This window comes from Sinohyriopsis cumingii, chromosome 8, assembly GCF_028554795.1.
Source record: "Sinohyriopsis cumingii isolate HCF-2022 chromosome 8, ASM2855479v2, whole genome shotgun sequence".
NCBI lineage: Eukaryota > Metazoa > Mollusca > Bivalvia > Unionida > Unionidae > Sinohyriopsis > Sinohyriopsis cumingii.
In genome coordinates this window covers 37,313,352-37,324,949 of record NC_142968.1, presented here as the reverse complement: position 1 = coordinate 37,324,949, position 11,598 = coordinate 37,313,352, and the positions used below count along the sequence as shown (strand labels likewise).

Sequence of the window (11,598 nt, the reverse complement as noted above, 5' to 3'; positions counted from 1 at the left end):
TTCCATAACCTTACTGTGGAATCTAAATTAGTACCGTACGTAAAGAACGCGCCAATGGTATTCGAGAATTAGGAAGGAGTTGGCAAGGACACATATTTCAAACTATTCGAGTTAGTCACCTTGTGTAAATTATTTGATAGAAGCGATGTGGGTGTTGTGAACGGTTTCTCTATTTATCTTACATAAATCAGCTCCTATGATATACTCGTTGTATCTATCGATGTGCTTACTTTTAAATCACTGTACTCCCATCATTTTTCACACCAGCTTTGTATGGCCTCTTTTGGCCTTCAGATGGATGCAACATATGACAGAATATTTTCCCTAAATTCAACGTATTAGTTAGCAACTGATTTCAGTGTTATACTGATCATCATAGACATGTACTGCCTTCATGACATTTACAAGTGTTATTGCCCTTTTTCACATGTTTCTATAATCGATCTTATGATGTTTGGTTTAGACTGTATTATAGACATATCTGCAAAGCGAAATTGATCAAGGATGCGGGAGAGGCGGGGATTTATTAGTTATTAATTATCGCACTCTTTTGTAAATTTTATGTTCTATATCTTGCAAATATTTGGTTTAGATATGAAAGTACAAACGATCGTTCCATATGACCCTCAGCGAAAACGTATTTCAGCCTAATTAGTAATGGCGTTGATATTTGTCAGTATTAACAATATGTGTACGTCTGTACTCAAACCCAATGAGAGAAAGAGATAGAGGAAACAGACAGACAGACAAAGATTCTTTTGATAAAACTTTCAGAAAATCGTAATCATTGATTGCTTGGCACACACAAAAATTCTCACCGATATTATATGAATTTACATAATTAATATCAGCTTCATGGTATGTGACCATACTATAATTGGAATGCTCAGTGAGAAATGATAGCCAACTTAAGCCAATGTAATCTTATTTCTTCTGGCTAATAAAATTAGAAACAACAAGCTCCATGATAAATACCTTTTATTGTATGTTGACCTCACATTTAACCTGGAATGGGACCATGCAAATTACCTCACAGGACTTAAATATGTTGGGAGGCCAGAACATGGCAGTTTTGTCAGGTATTAAGGTCATTTCTTATTTTCCTGTATATAGAAATGTTTTAAATATAAAATAACCGCAGCAGTGGGTTTTTCCATCCCATATTCATGCTATGTCATTCCAAAATTGTGATAATTGAACGCTGTATTCCTTTTAAATTTAAACGACAAACGACATGACAGAATTCTCTTAGGATGTACACTTAACAAATCAAACCGAGTTGCCTTCTCGAGTCAATAATACTACACTGTAGGAAAACTGGATTTTGTGGCAATACCACACATATTATGATCGTTTTTGGCCATTATGATGTAGCCTTGCATACCCCAGCTTGTGCCCCAGCTGGAAAATAATTGACAACATAAATATAAATTATTTAAATGTAGTATATGCCTATGTATATATAAGTAAAAGTTTCGAATTTTGAATTGCATTGAACCTTACAATTGAAAGCATTGAGCATTAAAATTTTATCACATTTAAGTCAGAAAAGTCTTTGTGAAGGGTCACTTCGACCTTTCTTCTTTTCTCCCCCCCCCCCATTGTTAATGTTAAAACTTGAATGGCTTGCATTTATGAATCAGTGAGATTCGACCAGGGGCATTGCTGCGCTGTCCTGAGAAGCAAATATCTGAACTACAAACTATAACCGCTCGATAGGATCCCATGTCAAATTATCATTTTCAAAGGAAAATAGATATGGCCCGTAGTTCACAGATTCTATGCTGTCTAAAATCTGACGAAAGAAATAGTTATTCTGGGATAATTTAGGTACCGCTACTTACGATTCTCCAGAATAAACAAGGCGTACACTTTAGAAGTAATGTGAATGGAAAGTGACGACCTTGGTCAAAATTCTTTAGTTTTAAAATTCTTGAGAGAAAGAGAATTTGTACCGAGGAAGTCTAAAACGAATAGTGCTGTCCTCGTTCAACTAGAATAGGGGACCAGATGGCTGTCTTGTAAGAAAAGACAGGGTTTAGTGTTAGTACGCACAACTTCTGTAAGAGATCAGCATTAAGGTTGCTGTTGTTGTTGTTGTTGTTGTGGGGTTTAACTCCATTTTTCAGCACATGATAGGCTATGTATGGCGGCCAGTATTAATGGTGGAGGAAGAACATTAAGGTTGCATGCATATATGTATGTATGTGTGTGTGTGTGTGTGTGTGTGTGTGTGTGTGTGTATGTGTGTTACATACCTTTTCTATTATAGTCAATCGTGCTATGAATAACCCATCAAGACCCTGTATAAATCTTTTGACGGACAATGGCCACACATTGCGAAGTATTAATTTGAACATACCAGTTTATGCAATTTATTAATTTTGAAAATAATAAAAAAAATTATTGCGATCTTAAAAGCTTTCAGCTAAATGGCTAATGCAATTTGCAGAAATCATCATAAAGTCTGGTGAGAATAAATGAAGATTATTCTCCACCAGTACCTAATAATAACGTTATTTGTATGTTTAAATTTTATGGAACATTACTTTGTTGATAAGATTGAGGAGCATACAATTAATGGAAAACACAAAGTGAGAAGATATATTGTACAGAGGGACTTGCATAATTGTGGCCCATTTCTCCAGTATCTCAGTGACAACAAAATAAACGAACCAATCCATCCATCCATCCATTCATCCATCCATACATGCATACACACATACATACCCACCCATCTATCCATGCATACATACATACATACATACATACATACATATACACATGCATAGCCGCCTCGAATGCGGGAGGTCGTGGGTTCGATCCCCGATCGAGTCATACCAAATTCTTACCAAAATGGTTCTAACAGTTGCCTCGCTTGGCGCTCAGCATTAAGAGATTAATGTTAGGACTGGTCGGCCTGGTGTCAGGATAATGTGTCTGGGTGGGACATCATGCTACATGTCTGCTGCATAATGCCCCAGTGCTAGATATCAATACAAACTATCACACTGCAGACATAAATGAAAAATTGTTAAAGCTACGTTAAAAATCAAAATCACACACACACACACACACACACACACACACACACACACACACACATACATACACACATACATATATACATACATACATACATACATACATACATACATACATACATAGGGGCTAACCGACAGTCATAGAAGCACGATGCAGAGAAGACAAAACAAACCAAGCAAACAAAACAAAATAAAGCAGAAAAATCTAATGAAGCTAACACATAATTCGACTGACCTGTTCTTAACTAGCCAATAGTCCTTGCCACCTTGAGTTCCATATCCTACAGCTAGGACTCCATGGTCCAGAGCTTGAGGATCACAATGTGGGTCACTATAGATTCCAACCTTGTACAACTGGAAAGAATTGTGGCTGGCGTCAATGGCAAATGAGATGGGACCAACCGTTGATACAGCCTTCTGAAGGTCCGCTTCACTACCTGAATCGATATCCTTGCAGCTCGTTTCGGTTGATCCCACATTCGCTTTCGTGAACTTGCACTTTTGATTCTGAATAATAATATACATATATTGACATAAACTCTAAGGCCGGATTACTCAAGATCGCCTGGAACCCACAACATGTCGGTCTGCCCATATATCCCATATTGTCAGGCGGAACAAAATTCACCGTCCTTTATTAATTATCCTTAAGAAGGGTAAAAAATTGCGGGTCCATAGAAGTCCTCAGTCAGCTTTCCTTTCCCCTGTCTAAACGATTAAACGGCTGTTGACCAACGTTATGGTCTGTATACTGACTGCAGTTACTGTTATTGTGACTTTGAGCAAGCTACGTGCTCTTGATATGTCTAACCTGCCCAACCAGAGAAGAATAAAAGTTTCAGTGGCGGTGGTGGGGGTGGTGAAAGGGTGATGGTGGAGAAAGGCGGTGGGAGTTGTCATGGTGGTGGACACGAGTTCCAATTAGAGTTCGTGAGATGGACGTGTATAACGTCCCAATAAATGTTAAAGCATTAGTGTGTCTGTTACACCAATATTCCGCCATCTTATAATAATTCCACATAAAAGCGTAATGGTCGTCAATAAAGATATCGGAATATAATATAAAATCGAAATTATAGGAATAGTCTATTTTACTTTTCGAAAACTGGGTATGGGAAAATCCCTTCCAATGTTTCATCTGTACCTGAAAGTATCCCACAATATTGGTATAAACTAACAAAAACTTATTTGAAGAGCGGCAACGTGTGGACTGCTATAATTAAATAGGTTCCTCAAAATAATGCTTGTGGGACTCAGTTAAGCCTACACTGCAAGGCATGTTGACTGACTAAAAAAACTTATACACAGAGGTAAATCACAGTTTTTGTTGTTGATCCCTCCAATGTGGCCACCAGAAGGGAGATAGCCATGTCTCCCCTTTACTAACGCAGACGAGACGAAAAACAACAAAATCACTTCATACTCATTAACAAATTATCAACAATATTCACCCACGTTATTAGGCAATAGTTAACCATATTTACTTACTTAAGTCAACAACCAGCCATATTTAAATACATAATTTAGAAAATTGCCAGCTATATTAAATGCACAATTTAGTCAATTGTGATTCATCTTTACGTACATAATTTAGCCAATTATTGCAAATTACTTTGGCAAACAAAAGAGAGAGAGAGAGAGAGAGAGAATACCTTAGCTTTGTATGGATACGATGCTTCAGTGTCGATGCCTTCATTTTTGATGATGTACTTAAAAGCCTGGTCCATCAATCCTCCCTCGCATCCCATATTGCCTGGTCATGAAAATGTACCATATATACTGAGAAATGTTTTTAAAAGGCGATGAGTTTTCAATCTGCTGTTGATAATGGATGATAATCAGCATGCCAAACTAGTCCGAACAACTAAACCTTGATGCTGGGTTAATAAAGTTTCATGCAAGAAGCACAAGTTGTATATTAACAGGAAAAGACAAAAAAAGAGATAAATCCATCTCCCATGCCATGCTAATATGTCAATATTTAAATAGTCCCCCCCCCCCGCATTCGCTTTTCGGTTTTACTATATTAGAGTTCGATTAAACTTGCGTAGTTGCCACTTTTCATTCTGACGTCGGTGAAATCATCAAATGCAGGTTTTACCGGCCACTTGAAACAAATGTACTAATTATGTTAAAACGTACATGTATAAAAGCCCGCGTAACAATGACCAAACTTTCAAAAACATATTGATCATTCGGTTTCAAGCTTTCTCAGTTAAAATCTTTCGTGTCTCATTCTTGCACAACTTGTCTATAGACGACGCAGATAGATCAGAACGCTCGAACCCAGGGTTACATAAGTGTGAAATCAAAATCATTGTGTCATTCACAATCACAGCACTGTTCCGAGCACATTCGATTATATTTGTGGTGTAGCTTCTTACACACTAGCGAACTCTTATATGACATTCGCATAAAGCATACAATTTATTAACTATCATTTTGTCAAAATTTGGTTTGGAATTTCACCCCACAGCAACACAGGGAGGTTATCTAGTGACGTGAATATTGGAGTAAAGTGCCTGCCCAAAGACACACCAACGCAACTAACCCAGGTTGATCCGATGGTAGAATTCGGACCCACACCCTTTTGGTCGTGAGTCAAGCATGCTAAGCACTGAGCCACAACGGATACTGTAAAATACTTCTGATCTTTTCACAACAAAACGAAAAGAACTAGCGATGCACAGCTGTAAAATACATTTGGTTAAAGAAAAAAATATATAAATATTGTTTTAAAACAAATAATTATTTGATTGTTATAGTGGTGGTTACGCAGTCTTGTCGAGTCCCACTATGTAACATAGGTTATTGGTCAGAATATATTGCACAATATCGGTTAATATTTCACCTACATTTTGATAAATAGGAGACATATGTAATAAAGCCAATTCTTTGCAAAGAAAAATGTATAAACTTTTAAACGTCATCGGTTGAGAAGGTAGCACTAATATTAAACACCACATTGACTATGATAATATTTCGCCTACATTTCGATTAATCAGAGACACATGTAATAAAGATATGTCTTTGCAGAGAAAAACAACCATGTCTACATTTCTAAACGTAATCAGTTGAGAAGGTAGCTCTTACATTAACACAACATTGGATATGATATTATGCATACTATGTTCACAATATAATTATCCATTTGTCAATGTAAAACATATGATATACAAGTAATTTACTATCATACAAATGAATTTCCGCTACCTGTCTCTGCTAAGACAGGTTTAATTAGAAATATCACGTATGTATGTATGTATGTATGTATGTATGTATGTATGCCTTCATCCTTCCTACGTATCTGAGCTTGTATTATACGCTGACCTTTCATGACCATGAAAATTAAGTACCTTCCTTCCCTGAGCAGTCTACGAGATTCTGTTCCGAAAGGGATACCAGTGTTTGAGTCTTATTGAAATGCTGTCCCTCGAGGGATCCGACAGCTGAAAATGCCCAACATGATCCACACTAACCCTATAGTATCACAAAAGCTAATTTTTTTATCATTCACACTCTCAATACAGTGAATGGACATCTCTGTCAAAAATCCAACTTATTGTTCTCTACATTATCGTATCAACACATATTACATCACGTGAATTCATTATTATTATTATTATTATTATTATTATGTCTAAACAGAATATTTTAATGTAATTTGTATGGCAGTGAATAATTGAAATGATGCAACATAGCACGACACTTAACCTTCTAATGAAATGTCATAATTTGGTTCCAGGACCCAGTCCTTATCGACATTTCCTAATATTCCATAATATGTATAGAGAGTAAAAGTAAGAACGCTTTCGATCTTCCTCGCTCAAGCTGCTTTGTAAATGTACAACATTGTTATTTGAACTTTATTTAATTCAATTGTGTTTTATGGAAGGACATCGTAACCAGAAACATGAAATTAAAGCAAACTAAGTAACCTTCAGATAAAACAAGAAATTTTTTAAAAATAAAACAAGCATATTTGTAAAATAAAAGTTTTCAAACTCATTCAATACTCGAATTAAACAAACGAAGCAAAAGCGAAATAGGAAAGTGTCAAAATAAACAAAACACAAATGAAACATTAAAACGCCAAAATTAAATATCGGTAACTAAAATAATATGATCAATACTAAATTAAAACAAACGAAACACGAGCGAAACAGACATATGACATTGGTCTGTTTGGTTTGTATTATTTGAGTATTGATCTTATTGTCTGATCATTCATATTTCTTCCTATTTTACAAGTATGCTTGTTTTTTTTATCTTTGCTTGGTTTGTTTTAAAGTTACTTATTTTGTTTGCATTTGTTATTTTTGGCTGCACTGGCTTTCCATAGTGTTTGCTTGTTGTTGAATACCACAATTATAGCAAGTTAAAAACTCATTTATTTCAGCAAATTTCAAATAGCACTATAGTAAGGGATGCACCGGAGTCTGTAAATATGGAGAGCACTGGAATTTGAATTTCTCCTTGTAATCATATATTTATCACAGTTTGGCAAACGTGGAAATATCGTGCTATTTGAAATCGAATTACTGATCCAGAAGTCGACATATTTACCTACTCATGAATATCTTGAAGGGTTACCCTCCTTAGGGCAATAATAATAATAATAATAATAATAATCGTACATAGAGATCATTTCTTTAATTTACCATATAACGATGAAAGCAGATTACTTTTAGATTCCTTTATTCATAGAATTTGTGTTAGTAGTACCGTATTTATTTACTATATACGTATAACACCAACCAGCTACTAACGTGAAAATGTACATGATTATAGGAGGCTGCGTCATTCGCTTAAAATCATCAATACGACTAAATAAAATCAAAGACTATAATCTACCTCCATATATTGCGAGAGAAGTCCATATATACACGCTGTTCACAGTTGCAAGCTCGATATACAAAAGCAATATAAATATAACATTTTGTTTTGAATAAATGTGACATTTAGTGTCTATATACGGTAAACTAGTCAGATTCTGATTAGTGGAGTATTACGACAACATATTGTCTGCTATTCAGGTATTCTGCTAGTCTGCATACAAAATGGTTTTTCTTTGTGTACATGAATATGTAAACGATTCACTGGTTAATTCGAACACACCGGCTATTCCCGATTCAAATGATATCATCACTTGCTTCTCTCTTGCTATAGTTGATGTTTGGTTGTTTCTTAATGGTATTTTTTAACACATGAATTGAACTATCATGGCAGCTTAGTGCTTTTTCGAAGGATAAACCGAAGCGTCCATGCATAAGTGGTCTGGGCTAGTATTGAACTCGAGACCCAGTGGTTACGAGTCCGACAATCTACCACATGAGCTACCGTGGCTCTGTTCTAACCATCGGGGCAGCAACTGGAAAATCTACCAGTCAAGCTTTGAGGACAATTAAATCCAAACATAATATCACGTGTCTACACTTTATTAAACTGCTTAATTTATTTCAAATGCATGAGACTGAATAGACATACAAAGGAAATTATTTTTTCAAAATTTTCAGTTGTGGCCTGATTTATCCCCAGTATATTAAGCAGCTGATTAATGCTGATAATCTTGAAATACTAATGTGGAAATGAGCAAGCAGAACGATCATCGCTAAATCAGATGCAATATAAACTTCTAAAACATGAATTTATATGTGGTCTTTTTATTTCTCTTCGACTCCATATGAACTGAGAGTTTTAAAGTTTTGTCTGTCTCCTTCCCTGTTAATATCATCTCTCTCTCAACAACTTGGATCATGGGTAAATATGGAGTGTAACCTTTTAAGACACTGTTTCCTAATGACTCAGACTGGTTATTAACTTGAAATAATATAATATATTAGAAGTGATAAGTGAATAATGTACATTCTGACAGTCATAATTACCTTATTATTGTGGAAAGAATTACCTTCTTATTGTGGACAGAATTACCAAAATTGATCGACATAATTTGCCGCTTTTATCTTTTGGGATTAAATTACCATCCATTATGTATTATGTTCACGTGACATTCATAGATATAGTCATTGTCTAATTTCATTATATAAGTTCTTTTTCAATAACATTTGCCCTGCTATTGTAACATTGAGAGTTATATATGCTAATGTGTATGTGTCAAGAACTAAACCTCCCAGAAATATGCCACATTTACCATAAGTGGAAAAGTCGCCAAGGCAAAACAATACTGGGACACGTATTTAACACACTGCACACACTGTATTCGACCATCACATCTCGGTGAATCTCTGGAATATTACGCAATATATAGAAATCACCTGGTTCTTGATTGGCGTGACGTAGCCTTTCGTCCGCCAATCGATCGATGCAGGAAGGTCAGATAGCTTAAGTTACTTGGGAATGTAAACTTTCCACAATTTGTCTTGGATGCTTCGTATTTGTATCCATTCATTGTCCTGACAAACTCCTCGGAAGTCTAAATATTAATAACGATAGAGGTTAGATGGCTATAACGATGCTGCTGCTGATTATGATGATTATAATGCAAATACCACTACTACTACTACTACTACTACTACTCTACTACTACTACTACTAATAATAATAATAAACCACCTTAGTAGCAAGTGAGACTAAACAGCAGCAAAGGAATCAGTATTACATAACAATTTTTCACTACATTTTTACCCTTAAGTAAAGGTGGTGAATTTAAGAAAAATAAGTTACAGAGGCCTAATTTGTGTAGAATTCTATCGCTCACACTGCATACATACATACATTGATACATACATATATGCATGCACGCACGCACACACATACACACACGCAGATACATACATACATAGGCCTAATTTGTGTAGAATTGTATCGCTCACACTGCATACTACATTGACACATACATACATGCATGCATGCACACACGCATGCACACACACACACAGATACATACATACATACATACATACATACATACATACATAGAATTGTATCGCTAACACTGCATGCAACTTAAGTTTTACAATATGATACGACACCAGACAGTGCGAGACAAAGGAACATAAATTCGTTTTTCATTATCACTTAAGAGCGAAGAGGTCTCATTTACATTTTATGTCATTCTGTACCATCCAAGACATCGTATTCGTGACTAATTTAGGTCACTGTACCTAAACTTGTAATGCATTTTACCGTTGATCCGTCTTAAAGGCCAAAAAGGATGAAACTAAATACATCCCTTTTGCATATTATTATTAATGTTATTATTATTATTATTATTATTATTATTATTATTATTTAGACAGTCAAAAACTATGTTTCATAAGCAGATGGAACTGATGACATAAGACGGAATGTCATACATACACAATATTGCCTAGCGTAGGGACAACAAGACAATTCAAATAATTACAAATGATCCATTACCATGCCTTCAGCTTCGGAAACGAGACAAACATATATTCTTCGTGATGAAGCTCAGAACAAAAAGAGCTTTTAGCATTCATTCATTTGTATAGTGCAAGAGCAATGGCGTGGAACTTTGACTATGGCAAGTCTTGTAACTTCAGAAAATACTACTTGTCTTGTATGGAAAATCTGCATTTGTCAAATCTATCATCTAAATGACTTGGGACTCTAGATCAATTGTATGGTCCCAGAACATGTTACAAACTGATGTCTTTGCTTTTGTAAAAAAAGATGGTTTATATATTTTTATTATTCTGTAATAATGTATCCTCAAGAGTCCTTGTTCAAATGTGGGAACCTTATCGCACTTGGACAAAAAATTGGCTCTTATAATACGTTGTCCATTACTTGGGTGAATGTCAATAACTGACCATATCGGCATATTCGTTCATTCCGAGCCGGTAAGTGTGCACGCCACGGTCCGCCTCCAGGTTATGCTGCTGGACACGCTTTAGGTTCTCTTCCCAGATGAAGCGTCTAAAGACATAAGAAATTGTTGGCAAGACTCTAATCATGCTGCAGTATTTTCATCATGTATGTTGCATTGTTAACATTAAACCTAAAGTGTATAATTAGTTCCATAGACTCACTTTAAAGCGCACCCCCACTCTTACCTTTTTAAAATTTGGTTGATATGTAAATTATCGAAAAATAACTCAAAAATTCAGTTATAAAAATAATTCTACAAAAGCAACGGAAGTTTACATCTTTTCTGATACGCTAATACATGATTAAAAATTATTATAGTCACGTGAACAAGAAATGCAGATCGCTGTAATCACTGGAACCTACTTTAAACTGGTGCTTGGTGGTACGTGAAAATGGGACGCATGGCCTTGTTTTCCAAACAATATAGTACAAACGGGATATGAATTCTCAACATAAATGTAGCTATTACATTTTATGAGCGTAAATGGAATCAAGACGAATATGACGACAATATTGAAAAATAAAGCAACAACACCATCGGAAGCAAACGCACATGTCCACTAATATCTGACCTGACAAGTTCCTCCTCTGGGGTATATTTCTTGCTGTACGTTGTCTTGTATAGCTCAAACTCGTTGTTCAGTTCAACGTTGAATGATAGCCCTAGGACCACAAGACCAACAAACAGAACGACTTGCAACAT

At 35.6% G+C, this 11,598-nt stretch overlaps 1 pseudogene; it reads right to left on the bottom strand.

The window, feature by feature from the left end:
* Positions 1–1,301: 1,301 nt before the first annotated feature.
* LOC149793302 (cathepsin L-like) lies at positions 1,302–11,598 on the bottom strand (annotated as a pseudogene).